Source organism: Syngnathus scovelli, unplaced genomic scaffold (genome assembly GCF_024217435.2).
Source record: "Syngnathus scovelli strain Florida unplaced genomic scaffold, RoL_Ssco_1.2 HiC_scaffold_29, whole genome shotgun sequence".
Classification (NCBI taxonomy): Eukaryota; Metazoa; Chordata; class Actinopteri; order Syngnathiformes; family Syngnathidae; genus Syngnathus; species Syngnathus scovelli.
In genome coordinates this window covers 640,033-656,658 of record NW_026061381.1, presented here as the reverse complement: position 1 = coordinate 656,658, position 16,626 = coordinate 640,033, and the positions used below count along the sequence as shown (strand labels likewise).

At 48.6% G+C, this 16,626-nt stretch overlaps 2 non-coding genes and 1 pseudogene across 2 annotated transcripts; all 3 read right to left on the bottom strand.

The window, feature by feature from the left end:
• Nucleotides 1-7,903: 7,903 nt before the first annotated feature.
• LOC125993465 (U5 spliceosomal RNA) lies at nucleotides 7,904-7,988 on the bottom strand (annotated as a pseudogene).
• A 1,301-nt stretch (nucleotides 7,989-9,289) lies between these two features.
• LOC125993463 (U1 spliceosomal RNA) lies at nucleotides 9,290-9,455 on the bottom strand. The gene has a single exon (XR_007490241.1). It is a non-coding gene; the product is annotated as a U1 spliceosomal RNA (small nuclear RNA).
• A 5,817-nt stretch (nucleotides 9,456-15,272) lies between these two features.
• On the bottom strand, nucleotides 15,273-15,345 carry trnat-agu (transfer RNA threonine (anticodon AGU)). The gene has a single exon. It is a non-coding gene; the product is annotated as a tRNA-Thr (tRNA).
• Between the last annotated feature and the right edge of the window lie 1,281 nt (nucleotides 15,346-16,626).

The following is a 16,626-nucleotide window of genomic DNA, read 5'->3' as shown; positions in this document are numbered from 1 at the left end:
GAGCGACTTCGATGAAAGAGTGATTTTGAGCAGGTTGAATGTTAGAAAGAAACACATAGCTTTTGGATTGATAATTAACTAGAAGAAAAAAAACTGGAGAACCAGTAACACATGCAGAAGATGTGTGAACTGAGAAATTGAGAAGCGTTTTGGAAAGAAAGTCAACTTAAATGATGATGGAATCGTATGTAGTAAAGAACGCATTCTCCCAAAAAGTTTGTCAAGGTGTGAGGCATGGGCGTTGCCAAGCCTCAAAAAGGGGGGAGTGAGTAGGACAGATAGTGGAAGATAGTAATAATACAACACGTTATGACAATGAATTTTCGAATACATTTGGTGTTATATTGTGGTAAATTTTTTGTTCTGGTGTAGATAGGTTAGCAACACGAGAGATTTAGAGGTTCAAAAGAAAGACAGTTAAAAGAAAACATTTTTGATTTGGACAATTGCAGGCTAACAGGAACATGAGAACGATAAGAACTACGAGGTGGGATCCAATTTCATTGGGGAGATTGAGAATTCACAGCACCATACTCTAAGTCACATTTTTGAGCAAGCATGACAATAACATGTGAGAGGTCAAGACATACAGATCAGGGCTTGATGTGGAAAGCAGACCTCGATGAGTTGATTTTCAATAATGATACTGAAGACAACATACTGTCCGATTAAATTGGAACTATAGATAAAATGTAGCTCAAAAATAGGATGAGTTGCGGGATTTACGATATAAAACCGAGACCGCTGTTATTAGGAGAATTTTAAGTTTGGTAAATAAACGTTACCAGCAAATTGATGGAAGCAGCTACATTTGGAAATAGTCTTACAAGTTTGATGTCCCAGCCTGTCATTCTCAGTGTCAGAGTCCCTGAAACCCAATCCGAGACTTCGCCTGCAGCCGTGAACAACTACAAAATGGTGCCTGGCTCTGAAGCACCTTTGACCTTTGGCGAAGGACAAGAAAAGACTGCTGTTGTGCTTGGAGGAGGACAAGTACACTCCGGAGGACAGATAACATCCTCGGGGACGAGAAAAGACAGTGAAAAGCGGAGGAACTCACAATGATGAAAATTGACTCATTTGAACAATGGACTCATTCAAGAGTGATGGATGGGGTCGCTCTGAAGCAACAACAAATAAACACCAACTTGAGAGGGTGAAGTGCGGCAAAAAGATATGGACTTGGAGTGTCCGACAACCAAATCGCACTCCTTGCTACGGTGTTCCCAAATTTGGTGAAGCTTGGTTCAAAGTGGAAGGGAGGTTCATTGTGCACTGAGTTTGACAGAACTGAGGAGATTTGATAAATAAATAAATAAAAATTTGAAAAATACGTAGGGCTACAGATTATAATCAGAGATTGAACAGATTTGGATAAAACAAATAGGCTAAAACGGTAGGAAACAAGAGCAAGATCTGATATTTTGGCTCATCAAGCTTAAAACGTAGAGGTCGAGTTATATAAATTCAATGACCCCCGCCTCCCCCGGGACGTGGGAAAAGCTCTGCCGGAGGTGGGAGTTGAAGCTCTTCCTGACAGGAGATTATGCCAGACGTCCCCAGCAGACCCTCACAGAGTGTTTGGGTCTGCCAGGTCGGACCAGCATCTTCCCCCACCATCGGAGCCAACCCACCACCAGGTGGTGATCAGTTGACAGCTCCGCCCCTCTTTTCTCCCGAGTGTCCAAAACATGCGGCCGCAAATCTGATGACACAACTACAAAGTCCTGGTGCCATTGCCCACGTGAGCATTGAAGTCACCCAGTAGAACGATGGAGTCCCCAGAAGGAGCGCTCTCCAGCACTTCCTCCAGGGACTCCAAGAAGGGTGGGCATAGACACAAACAACAGTCACGACCCGCCCCCCCACCTGAAGGCGGAGGGAAGCTACCCTCTCGTTCACCGGGGTGAACCCCAATGTGCAGACGCCCAGCCGGGGGGGCAATAAGTATACCCACTACATCTGCTCGACACATCTCACACCGTGGGCAACTCCAGAGTGGAAGAGAGTCTAGCCCCTCTCGAGAGGGCTTCTACCGGAACCCAAACTGTGCGTGGAGGCTAGTCCGACTATATCTAGTCAGAATTTTTCTGCCTCGCACACCAGCTCGGGCTCCTTTCCAGCCAGAGAGGTGATATTCCATGTCCCAAGAGCTAGCTTCTGCAGCCGGGGATCAGACCGCCAAGGTCCCTGCCTTTGGCCACCGCCCAGCTCACACTGCACTCGACCCCTTTGGCCCCTCGCACAGGTGGTGAGCCCATGGGAAGGGGGACCAACGTTTCCTTTTCGGGTTGTGCCCGGCCGGGCCCCATGGGCGAAGGCCCGGCCACCAGACGCTCGCCTTCGAGCCCCGCCTCCAGGTGCAGCACAACCAACGTGTGGAAAAGATAATGCGCACGACATTTTTTCTCAAAAGCATGACTTGAAAGAAGGTCCAAACCAGACAAACAGCAGAGGATGGTTTTGATCTATCCACCTCTGGGTTATGGGCCCAGCACGCTCCCGCTGCGCCACTCTGCTGCTCAGTGCTAGCAATTCATCAAGTCCTCTAATCGGTTAACAAGCATTCGGTTCCAACTCGTAACTGGATTCTGACTGTCACTCATTACATTATGAACAAAGCTCAGTCGGGCAGCACTAACCTGGATGCTGGTGTAGAAACCAACTTTTTATCCACTTTCACATTTTATTAGAAATGTCAACAAAATTCAATGTTGAAACTGCAGTTGGTAGGTAGTGTCGCTGAAGCGCTGGATTTAGGCTCTCAGTCTCTACTAAGGCGTGCGTTCAAATCTTGTGTTAGTTCCGCTCTATTCTTCTGGCCTGACTCCTTTTGGCGCAGCCGTTGTACATATGATGACCCTGGAAAGTTCTTGGCAAATTCTCAATCTTTGCCTTTCATGTTCATCGGGTCTACCATTTTAATAGGTATCTACACTGTGTATTTGGATAGAGACTGGTCAAAGGGGACACATATATGCCTCGTGAACTACTACATGCATTACTGCGGATGAAGAAGAGTGAACAAATAAGTCATCAGACAAGTTTGCCGATTTTTTAGTGCCCATTAGAGCAGCACTCTGTTCCGTACTGTAACCTGTTAGGTTTGTTCCCAGTTCTTTATCTTTAATGCTCGATATGCTAACAGTAATTACCAAGAGAAAGCCTTCACAGTTTAGAGAATTTTAACCATAAAAGTGGTGATTTTACCCTTGCTTTTACTAATCAGTTCTGTTTTCATCCCAGCAAGTAAGTTGCTTTTAGAATTGGACCGAGCCATTTTTTACTTCACCTGGAAATCCAAGTCAGAGGGACTGAAGAGGGACACCATGAAGAAAAAGAAAAAAAAAACAGAGGAGAAGGAGTCCCGAACTTAAAACTCTTCCTCGGAAGCAGATATGTTGCCCTGCACCTGCGAAGCGCGCTCGTTACACCAAATGCATCGAAAAGCCAAGCAATGACACGATTCTGGATGGGCTCATACTGTCACGGTCGGGTGGTGGAGCATGGAGCAGGACGACCAAGTGCAGCTTGGACCAGGGTTTATTGAAGCAACTCAAAATACAGACTCGGTAAACTGACATGACTTAAACAATAACTTGACTGACTGACCGGGACGTGGAACAAGAAGACAGCAGGACATGACGGCACCACGACAGGACGACACACCGAACGACAGGAACCAAAACCAATGACCAAAACCAATGACCAAAACCAATGATCCGACAGGGAGAAAGGGGCAGACAGGACTTTTATACACGACAGGTAACGAGAGGCAGGTGGGAACAATCACACTGATCATGGGCACACAGGAGGGGAGGGGCGAGCACACAGACAGAAACCAAGACAGACACATAGTGGAGCAGGGCGAGACGTGACACATACCTCCGGAAACTAAAGCTAATACCCATCGACCTATGAATTCCTGTGTCTTTTAACGCGCCACCTTCTTATTTCTTCACCAAAAAGTTTTTGAAGAACTTTAAATTAGAGCAAGAAAATAGTGACATTTTAACAAGTCACAGATCTATGATCTCTGTCGTACAGCGGGAAGTGGTTTGTCCAGTGCTCGGACCCGCATTCGGCGAGCCCACAACAGTTTGGCACAACGTCAACCACCCCGCCCTCTCGAAACAAACTTGGGACCTGTCGTGGATGGTGGCCCATGATGGCCTCCCAGTCAGGTCCGTTATGCACTCCCAGGGCATATCAGCGCTCTCAACGTGCCCCCGACCTGGCTGTGGCGCCCAGGAGTCAGTGTGGCACCTGCTCAGGTAGTTCATGGCTGCCGTATACCTGTGGGCGACCTGCAGTTCCCGGCAAGGGAAGTGTTGAATGCAGACATCAACATCTCAACAGACCCTTCGCACCCAGGTTGCAGCCTGTTTGAACTACTCCCCTCCGGACGCCGTTATAGAGCTCTGTACACTAAAACCAGCAGACACAGAGACAGCTTCTTCCCCCAGGTTGTCGCTCTGATGAACTCACACCACTCTTAGAGTCTCAGAGTCATTACTGTGCAATAACATCCCGCTTTCCACACCTTTTTTGTTTACACTGTTTGTACTATGTGTCCTCTCTGCATCCATTGCAGCCTGGTCATCCTAGAAGAGGGACCCTCCCATCTGTGGTCTCTTCTCAAGGTTTCTCATTTCCCCTAGCTGGAGTTATGAGTTTTTCCTTGCCCTCTTGGGAGTTTAAGATCAGTTTAAGATCAGGGGATGTTTGAGAATATCTTTCATTTTTCACATGTTGTTGTTAGTCACCTAAATGTTGAACAGAGGCTGTGATTTACCGAAGTCAAATTCTTTGTTTGGCACGCTCAAACATGGCGAATAAAAAACTCTTGAATCTTGAATCTTGAACCTTGTACTCTATGGGGTGAGCCCGTTGAAAATCAAGCAAGAAGACTTTACAAAGCAGTGGCTCACTTTTGCTGCCATCAAAGACGCCATGTGGACTTCCAGAAATTTGCTGGTAAGGAGGCACAGACAGACAAGGAAATGATGGAATTGGGCTAAAATGGTGCACGAAAACAGTGTGTATTCACCTTTATATTTTGCTTCATGTAGCCTTATCAAAATGAATAAAACTTCTCTCTGTATGTGCATTCACGTGTAACATTGAAGGAGGTAGATATTTTGTTTCAATATTTAAATAAATACCATCATTGTCTATTAAGACACTAAAAGTTGATGGAACATTTTTTAACAAGGAAAGACTCATGTGCTTATGGATGAAGACGACTTGTACTTGTGATTGTGCTTGTGAACAGTAAAGAGGAGTGCTTGTGCAATTGACAGGGTTGGTTATTGGTTTTTATTTAAAAACAATATTTTTTGCCAAATTACAATAGACTGGCATGTGCCAATTCAAATGGGTCCCACCAGAAGTTAAACTGCATTGATAAACGAAGCCCCTTCGTTAGTCATCACTTTACCGTGGAGGAGGGGTTTGCACGCCCCAATGATCCTAGCAGCCATCTTGTCTGGGGCTTCATGCCCCTGGTAGGGTCATCCATGGCAAACGGATCCTAGGTGAAGGGCCAGACAAAGCACGGCTCTCACAAGCCCCTTATGAAGAAAAACATAAATGGATTTTGTTTTCCCTCGCCCGGACGCGGGTCACCGGGCCCCACATCTGGAGCCAGGCGTGGAGGTGGGGCTCGAAGGCGAGCGTCTGGTGGCCAGGCCTTCACCCACGGGGCCCGGCTGGGCACAGCCCGAAAAGGAAACATGGGTCCCCCTTCCCATGGGCTCACCACCTGCCGGAGGGGCCAAAGGGGTCGGGTGCAGTGCAAAATGGGCGGCGGAAAAAGGCAGGGACCTTGGCGGACCGATCCCTGGCTGCAGAAGCTGACTCTTGGGACATGGAATATCGCCTCTCTGACTGAAAAGGAGCCCGAGCTGGGCGTGGGAGGAGTTTGGCGAGGCCATGGAGAATGACTTCCGGATGGCTTCGAGGAAATTCTGGTCCACCATCCGGCGTCTCAGGAGGGGGAACCAGTGCACCGTCAACACTGTTTACACTGGAGATGACGTGCTGCTGACCTCGACACGGGACGTCGTGAGTCGGTGGGGAGAGTACTTTGAAGACCTCCTCAATTCCACCGACACGCCTTCCATTGTGGAAACAGGGCCTGGAGACTCTGAGGTGGACTCTCCAATCTCTGGGGTCGAACTCACTGAGGTAATCAAAAAAGTCCTCTGGGGCATGGCCCCGGGGGTGGATGAGATCCGCCCAGAGTTTTTAAAGGCTCTGGATGTTGTGGGACTATCATGGCTGACACGCCTCTACAGCATTGCGTGGACATCGGGGACGGTGCCTCTGGATTGGCAGACTGGGGTGGTGGTTCCCCTCTTTAAGACGGGAGACCGGAGGTTGTGTTCCAACTATAGGGGAATCACACTCCTCAGCCTCCCTGGTAAGGTCTATTCAGGGGTGCTGGAGATGATGGTCTGTCGGGAGGTCGAACCTCGGATTAAGGAGGAGCAGTGTGGCTTTTGTCCTGGCCATGGAACAGTGGACCAGCTCTACACCCTGGGCAGGATCCTCGAGGGGGCATGGGAGTTCGCCCAACCTGTCCACATGTGTTTTGTGGACTTGGAGAAGGGGTTCAATCGTGTCCTTCGGGAAGTTTTGTGGAGGGTGCTTCGGGAGTACGGGGTGCTGAGCCAACTGATAAGGGCGGTTTGGTCCCTGTATCACCAATACCAGAGTTTGGTCCGCATTTCTGGCAGTAAGTCAGATTCTTTCCCAGTGAGGGCTGGACTCTGCCAAGGCTGCCCTTTGTCACCGATTCTGTTCATAATGGTTATGGACAGAATTTCTAGACGCAGCCAAGGCGTTGAGGGGGTCCAGTTCTGGGACCTCAGCATTGCGTCTCTGCTTTTTGCAGATGACGTGGTGCTGTTGGCTTCTTCAAGCCGTGATCTCCAGCTCTCACTGGGGTGGTTCGCAGCCGAGTGTGAAGTGGTCGGGATGAGGGTCAGCACCTCCAAATCCGAGGCCATGGTCCTCGGTCGGAAAAGGGTGGGATGCCCTCTCCGGATCGGGGATGAGATCCTGCCCCAAGTGGAGGAGTTCAAGTATCTTTGGGTCTTGTTCACGAGTGAGAGCAGGATGGAGCGCGAGATCGACAGGCGGTTTGGTGCAGCGTCGGCAGTAATGCGAACTCTGTACTAATCCGTCGTGGTGAAGAGAGAGCTGAGACAAAAGGCAAAGCTCTCAATTTACCGGTCGATCTACGCTCCTACCCTCAACTATGGTCACGAGCTTTGGGTCGTGACCGAAAGAACGAGATCCAGAATACAAGCGGCCGAAATGAGTTTCCTCTGCAGGGTGTCCGGGCTCTCCCTTGAGAAGCTTGGTCATCCGGGAGGGACTCGGAGTAGAGCCGCTGCTCTTCTACGGTGAGAGGAGCCAGATGAGGTGGCTCAGGCATCTCATCAGGATGCCTCCTGGACGCCTCCCTTTGGAAGTGTTCCGGACATGTCCCACCGGTAGGAGACCTCGCGGGCGATCCAGGACGTGCTGGAAAGACTATGTCTCTCGGCTGGCCTGGGAACGCCTTGGGATTCCCCGGGTTGAGTTGGATGAAGTGGCTGGGGAGAGGGAAGCCTGGGAGTCCCTCCTAAAGCTGTCTCCCCCTCGACCCAACCCGGATAAGCGGAATAGGGTGGATAAATGGATGGATGATAAACGAGGTTTTAAACGTGATTGTCTGTCTGCACTCGGCATAATTTCTCTGTTTATGTGAACATGTTCACACGTGCCGGTATGAATTATGTGAACGTATGATTGTTGCACGGAGTATGACATAGGCGGCTATCCGTTGCAATATTGATATTCTTTCGCAGAGCATCAACAAATTGAGATATACTCTTATTGTTCCTCTCCACGGAAATGGTATACTCTTTATTGTTCCTCTCCACAGAAATCTTTAGTAAAAGGCGAAAGATTTATTCGATCTGAAGAGAAACGAGTGATCTGAAAATCTGAGTCAAAACGGGCCACCCCACTGCTGGTCTCACTAAATTCACAGGCGGTCTCACACTCAAATTGCAGCAACCATTCCTTCTAATACAAACAATAGAAGTTGATGGATTTACTATACTTACAAGGACTCAAGCAAAATAGAATGTTTAAACGAGTATTTTGTGTTCATTAATGTCTCACTTACTTTAAACATTGTTGGCGCACAGGATTGTAGGTATCTGATCGAACACTGATGGCGCTCGTTCTTTCAATTATATTGGGCGTCTATTTTGATTATTGATGGTAAAAACAGTTGTATGTCTTGGTACGTGTACTTTTGGTCTGAGAGAACGGGAAATGATCCCATCCCTGTGTTTTATTTGAAAATTTGTAATTTCATAACTTTATTCAACACAAATCGGGAAACAAAATATGATCGTAATTTATCAAATGATTTTTCAAACTTCGGAAATGCTCTATGTCTCCCTTGTGTCGCAAATAATTGAGGCTTTTGACGTTGCTGGCATGGTTTGGAGTGTAATTCACCTCCACTGCGTTGGTGGCGTTTGATATTTGACATTAGAAAATATTTCTGTCATTTTACTTTAGAAAGTAAAAGTTGTTTTCTAGAAATCCATACTTGTGATGTATGAGGAACAACAATCGGGCGCATTCTTAAAAAGACAGACCTACAGCCGACAAAAAGGTTTTGATACGTTCATATCATATAACGAGTCAGGAACGTGGTAATTACATATTATTTTGCATTTGCTAATTTGGTGAATACAGTTTAGCGAGCAAATGCACAGTGTTAGAGATTCGCTCAGTCCAACTTATTTTGCAAGAACCACACGGGAGACGAGTAAGTCCCTTTAGACACCTGCAGGTGGAGAGTCCATTCGTCGCTGTGCGTACAGCGATGTTCGAATGGAGGTCTGACTCTCGCCTCCTGCAAGAGCATTTTTATTAAGAGAAACAGGGTGGGGGTAAGAGTGGACTGAATAGAGAAAGCCCTTGACCTCTAGTCAAAACATAGCAAGGGGTGTTTTACGACTTTGTGTAGGATGGGACACGCTAGGTGATTTATCACAGGTTGCATTCCAACATAAGCATAAAACTAATCTAGCTAGGTTATTTATTACAGGCTGCATTCCAACATAATCATACGATAAGGATAATCTGGAGAACCCTGACACACAGTTCCAGAGTACAGTTAATTACATAATCAAAAGCGTTCAGTGTGTCACAGCATCGCAGACTTAAACTCCATGTGCATACTACTGCGCTTAATTTTTGTTTTCATCAGAAAGACCAGAGGAGAGCGCGAACACAGTCCCCCACTACCAGAAATAATGCAGTCAAGATTCACACAGTAGGGGAATTTGCAGAGGTCAGCACAACCGTAGTGCAATGGCTGAGCCTCACATGGGGTGAACCACCTTCTTGATCATGGGCCGACGTCTTTACCTCACACGCCATCTTCAGTCACGGGCTTAATTGCTAAAAACGTGTGGCACACATACACACTCAGTGGATGAAACAGGATTCGTAGAACTGTTTAAGTCAAAGTCAAAGTCAAAGTCAGCTTTATTGTCAATTTGTCCACATGCCGAAGACATACAAAGAAACCGAAATTTCGTTCCCCCCTATCCCATGGTGACAAGACATGGCCCACAACAGACAAACAAGTAAACAAGTATAACAAAAGCGTGCTGAATAAATAATGAATAAATAACACAACAAATAAATAAATAAATAAATAAGAGGAGCAAAAAAAGGAGCAAGTGTGCGCACAACAGACATTCCAGAAAATAGCGCAACAGTGCCACACGCTACGCAGAAGGGGGTAGCGAGTTCAGGGCCCTAACAGCCTGGAGAAAGAAGCTGTTGGCGAGTCTGGTGGTGCGGGAGCGCAGGCTCCTATACCTCTTCCCAGAGGGCAGAAGGTCAAACAAAGAGTGAGCCGGGTGACTCACATCTCTGGCAATCGAGGTTGCCTTGCGGGCGAGATGGGAGGTGTAAATGTCCTTCAGGGAGGGGAGCGAAGCACCAATAATCTTACCAGCCGTATTCACTATGCGCTGCAGGGCCTTCAAGTTCTGTTCAGTGCAGTTACCACCCCAGACAGCGATGCAACTGGTGAGGACGCTCTCAATGGTGCCACGGTAGAATGTAGACAGGACTGCCTGAGGAGCACATGCACGCCTGAGCTTCCGCAGGAAGTACAGGCGGCGCTGAGCTTTCTTTGCCAGTGACGAGGTGTTTGCGGACCAGGAGAGGTCCTCACTGATGTGCACCCCCAGGAACTTGGTGCAGCTCACCCACTCCACCACAGCACCGTCAATGATCAGCGGCAGGTGTGTTGTGTGACCCTTCCGGAAGTCAACAACGATTTCCTTGGTCTTATTGACGTTCAGCAGGAGGTTGTTGTCCCTGCACCACATGGTCAGAAGGTCAACTTCCGACCTGTACCGAGTCTCGTCGCCCTTCGTGATGAGACCCACCAGAGTCGTGTCGTCAGCAAACTTCACTATGCGGTTGTCGCTGTAGGTCGCAGTGCAGTCATGCGTCAGCAGGGTGAAGAGCAATGGACTAAGCACGCAGCACTGGGGGCCCCCGTGCATGCATTGCCTTTTTTAACCTGAGAACCCTAAAACTGTATGAATTTGTATTTATTGAAAACGTCCAACATTATCACTGAATAATATTTTTTTTCCTGAACAAGTTTTGAAAATGACAAATATATCAAATAACAATAACATAAACAGTTCACCGCCACACAGCCCCAAGCACCGGCATCGACTTCCAGGCGTGTGGCAGCGTGGACTTCCATCCCTGGAGGTGGCACTTCAGGCCACAGAGGTGGAAGAGAGCTCCATAGAATAGGACCGGGTGTGCGTGAAACATATAATAGTTTTTCAAACCTTCTGTGTCACTCCAAATCATTAAATCCTTCAAACTAGTGGTAGAGTGTCCGCCCTGAGACTGGAAGGTTGTGGGTTCAAACCCCGGCCGGGTCATACCTATAAAAATGGGACCCATTGCCTCCCTGCTTGGCACTCAACATTAAGGGGTGGAATTGGGTGTTAGATCACCAAATGATTCCCGAGCGCGGCACCGCTGCTGCTCACTGCTCCCCTCTCCCCCAGGGGATGGATCAAAATCACACGGGGATGGGTTGAATGCAGAGGACAAATCTCACCACACCCAGATGTGTGTGTGATGATCATTGGGAAAAAAAAAAAACTCTTCGTCCTCTGTGTCACTTACAAGCAAAGCCACTAAAGATGCCGGTAGTACACGGGGCCCTTCGTCATCTTCGTCATCCCGTGATCGAATCCTTTGTCCTTTAAGTAAACAACCGCCGCGCCGCTGATGTCACTTGCAGTTCAAACTACAGTAATCCCTTGCTACATCACGGTTCGTTTATCCATTTTTCGTTTTTTTTTTTATTTTGAAAATTTGTGACAAAAAATCACGTATAAGTTGCTCCTCAGTATAAGTCGCCCCCCCACCCAAACTATGAAAAGAAACGTGACTTATAGTCCAGAAAATACGGTAATGACAACACACAATACAACAAAACACAACACAACAATACTTACCTTTCCTTTAAAATCTTTTTCTCTACCTAACACAGACAGATAATGGGAGAATGTGTCACAATGTGAAGGAGATGTATTGGGTAATGCAGAAACAAAATAAAAACTATTATTTAATGTTAGACACATTATCCACTAGGCTACTTTCCTCTTGACATTCATTAAATTGACAACGAAGGGACTTGAACCCCTTAATCTTCTGATCCAGTCAGTTACCTCCACTTGAATCTAGGCTGTAGATTTACTGTATATGCTCAAAAATCATTGCACTGCTATCACTTGTCAGAATTTCCTGTATGGCTATCTGGCCTAATGGATAAGATTTCAAATCTAAACAGGTATTCATGTCTAGTGTATCATCAAATTGAAAGAGGAAAATATGTCACGGTCGGGTGTGGAGCATGGAGCAGGACGACCAAGTGCAGCCCGGACCAGGGTCCACCGAAGCAACTCAAAATACAGACTCGGTAAACTGACATGACCTAAACAATAACTTGACTGACCAGGACGTGAAACAAGAAGACAGCAGGACACGACGGCACCAAGACAGCACGCCAACACCGAACGACAGCAACCAAAACCAAAACCAATGATCCGACAGGGAGAGAGGGGCAGACAGGACTTTTATACACGACAGGTAACGAGAGGCAGGTGGGAACAATCACACTGATCATGGGCACACAGGAGGGGAGGGGCGAGCACACAGACAGAAACCAAGACACACTCATAGTGGAGCAGTTGGGGGCGAGACGTGACAGAACCCCCCCCCACAAGGGACGTCTCCCGACGTCCCAAAAAAAAAAAAACTAGGGGAACCGAACCGCGCCGCACTCGGGCGGCGACTTGGGGAACCGAACCGCGCCGCACTCGGGCGGCGACTTGGGGAACCGAACCGCGCCGCACTCGGGCGGCGACTTGGGGAACCGAACCACGCCGCACTCGGGCGGCGACTTGGGGAACCGAACCACGCCGCACTCGGGCGGCGACTTGGGGAACCGAACCGCGCCGCACTCGGGCGGCGACTTGGGGAACCGAACCGCACCGCACTCGGGCGGCGACTTGGGGAACCGAACCGCACCGCACTCGGGCGGCGACTTGGGGAACCGAACCGCACCGCACTCGGGCGGCGACTTGGGGAACCGAACCGCACTCGGGCGGTGACTTGGGGGAACCGAACCGCACTCTGGCGGCGACTTCGGGGAACAGATCCGCACTCTGGCGGCGACTGCGGGGACAGATCCGCACTCTGGCGGCGACTGCGGGGACAGATCCGCACTCTGGCGGCGACTGCGGGGACAGATCCGCACTCTGGCGGCGACTGCGGGGACAGATCCGCACTCTGGCGGCGACTGCGGGGACAGATCCGCACTCTGGCGGCGACTGCGGGGACAGATCCGCACTCTGGCGGTGACTTTGGGGACAGAACCGCACTCGGGCGGTGACTGCGGGGACAGATCCGCACTCGGGCGGTGACTGCGGGGACAGATCCGCACTCTGGCGGTGACCTAGGGGACAGAGCCGCACTCTGGCGGTGACCTAGGGGACAGAGCCGCACTCTGGCGGTGACTTCGGGAACAGAACCGCGCTCGGGCGGCGACTTGGGGAACACAGCAGCACACGGGCGGCGACTTGGGGAAACAGAACCGCACTCCGCGGAAACTCGGGGAAACACAACCGCACTGGGGCGGCGCCTTGGGAAGTCTGTACCGCGATCGGCGGCCACTCACAAAGTCCGTACAGTGATCGGCGACATTCGGAAGGCGGGGCTGTGCGCGGCGGCAAGAGACATCACGCGCCGCAGCAGAGGGAGCGGAGCCAGGGACGATCGCGGGTCCGACGCAGCTGGCTTGGATGTCTGGCAACGTTCGCGGGTCCTGCGACGCTGGGGTGGAGCCCGATGGCAGCCGTGAGTCTGATGACGCCGGGGGGGCACTCCGATAGCGGCCGCGGGTCCGGCGTCGCGGCAGCGAAGTCCGACGACGGTCGCAGAGCTGATGGCGCCGGGGGGGAATTCCGATGGCGGCCGTGAGCCCGGCGTCGCTGGAGCAAGATCCGATGGCGGCTGCAAGCCCATGGCGCTGGAACATGCTCGGATGTGGATCGGGCGTCGCAGCGGGAGCTGGTGGTGAAGGGTGGTCCAAGCGCTGGCCGCTGTGATGGTCGGATCATTCTGTCACGGTCGGGTGTGGAGCATGGAGCAGGACGACCAAGTGCAGCCCGGACCAGGGTCCACCGAAGCAACTCAAAATACAGACTCGGTAAACTGACATGACCTAAACAATAACTTGACTGACCGGGACGTGAAACAAGGAGACAGCAGGACACGACGGCACCAAGACAGCACGCCAACACCGAACGACAGCAACCAAAACCAAAACCAATGATCCGACAGGGAGAGAGGGGCAGACAGGACTTTTATACACGACAGGTAACGAGAGGCAGGTGGGAACAATCACACTGATCATGGGCACACAGGAGGGGAGGGGCGAGCACACAGACAGAAACCAAGACAGACACATAGTGGAGCAGTTGGGGGCGAGACGTGACAAAATATAGGTAAACTGTTTTTGTGCTGTTTTGATCTTTGTTGTGGTGACCCCAAATGTCAGTGACAAAAGCCAAAAGAAAGAGGCACATTTTTCATCTGATGTACAATTTTTAATTTGTTTCTCTTGACTCCAGTTGAGCAACCTGTGCTTGCTGATATTCACAATCCCTGCTTACTTTGCTGCCCTACCCCTTAAAAGAAGAAAAAGTTATTTTAGTCTGAGCAACCTGCTCCCTACTGAAAATAGGGTTTTCAACTAAGGTTTCCAACTAGGACTAGGGTTTCCAACTAGGGCTAGAGTTAGGGTTAGGGCTAGTTTGGACTAGGTATATAAAAAGTCTGCCCCACCTGAGGACCGAACTCTTGACCTTTAGATTGTGAGAATGGCATGCTAGCACCTGCATTAATGAGGCTGTGCATTTACAGTTTTACAATTCTTTTTTACTGTAAAATTGATCCAACCACCGGCCATTTCAATCAAACTGAACTTCACAGAAAGATAAAGTGACTTTTAGTCTGAGCATTCTGAAACTAGGGTTTCCAACTCGGGTTAGGGAAGCCAACTAAGGTTTCAAATTGTGGCCAGGGTTTCCAACTGGGGCTTCCAACGAGGATGAGGGTTTCCAATTCGGGCTAGAGTTAGGACTATATAAAAGTGTGCCCTGTGTGAGGGTCGAATTTACGACCTCCAGATTATGAGACTGACACACTACCACTTCCACGAACGAGGCTATGCATTTGCAATTTGTGCAATTGTTTTTTACTGTAAAATTGATTCAACCACCGCCCATTTTGATCAAACTTAACTAGGCTAGGGCTAGGATTTCCAACTAGGACTAGGGTTTACAGGTAGGGCTAGATTTAGGGTTGGAATATATATAAATCATGCACCGTGTGAGGATCAAACTCTCGACTTTCAGATTACGACACTGACGCGCTACCGCCTGCGCCAACGAGAATTTGTGGCACCTGTCTTAAAATTCTATTTTACTGTAAAATTGATTCAACCACCGGCCATTTCCATCAAACTGAACTTCATCAAAAGAAAAAGGTACTTCTGTCTGACCATTCTCAAAGTTGGGTTTCCAACTGGGGCTAGGGTTTCCAACAAGGGCTCGAGTTAGCGTTAGGACTAAATAAAACATAGCCCCGTGTGAGGGTTGAACTCACGACTTTCAGTTTACTAGACTGACGCGCTACCGCCTGCGCTACCGAGGCCATGAATTATTGGTTTTACAAAGCTATTTTACTGTAAAATTGATTCAACCACTGGCCATTTCAATTAAACTCAACTTCACAGACAGTAAACCTTATTCTATGTATTATTTATTATTCTTTTCTATACTGTCAGAAAGGTTTTGGTTTCTGATTTCTTTTTTGTTGTGCTGACTCCCCCCCAATCTCCATTTTCAGTGCAACAAAGTGACAAAAACCAAAAGAAAAAATGCTTTCTCTATTGCACACTAGAGCCAGCATTTCCAACTTGGGCTAGGGTTTCCAACTAGGGTTCCAACTCCGGGTAGGGTTTCAAACTAGGAATTCCAACTGGGGCAAGGGTTTCCAATTAGGGTTTCCAACTCGGGCTGGGGTTTCCAACTAGAGACAACATTGGACAGCTGCCACTTGTTGGGAACCTTTAAATGTTTAGTCTTATCAACGAATGTGTTTCAGAGGCCAGATTTAAAACGTGGCTTCTGGTTTTCGTGAACCAAACCCATTAAAAAAAGTGAAAGAATGAAACAGTTCTTAATAGGAGAAGCCTGGTTAGCTCAGGTGGTAGAGCATGCAAGTCTTAATCTCAGGGTTGTGGGTTCTATCCCCATATTGGGCAGCCCACACTTGTCGGGAACCTTTGATTCTTTAGTCTTATCAATAGATGTGTTTCAGAGGCCACACTTAAAACATTTCTCTATTTCCCCTAACCCATTCAAAAAAAATGAAAAAATGAAACAATTCCAAGGTCGAAAAGCCTGGTTAGCTCAGTGGGGAGAACATGCGACTCTTAAACTCAGGGCCGTGGGTTCGGTTCCCACATTGGGCATCCTTGCTTGTTGGGAACCGTTAAACAGTCTTATCAAGGCCACACTGAAAACATGGAGTATTTCACATGGCGATGTGGCCTAATGGATAAGGCACCTGACTTCGGATCAGACGATTCCTTTCATAGTCAATTTAACGTGTCATGCTTTGAAATCAAAAACTTGACTTCAGTCTGAACCAACTCTTGACTGATTGATTGAACTTTATTCATCCCACAGCAGGGAAATTCACTTGTCACAGCAGCACATATCAGTGCAATAATAATACGAGTGCAAGAATAAAACAAGTGCCAGAATTACAAAAAAGGGTAAATAACAGACAAGGATAAACACAAGTGCTGCTAGTAGAGACGAAACACATTCATTTTATCAGGCGGCATGCATGTTGTAAAGTCTGACAGCAGAGGGAATGAAGGACCTGAGGAACCGTTCCTTCCTACACCGAGGGTGCAAAAGTCTG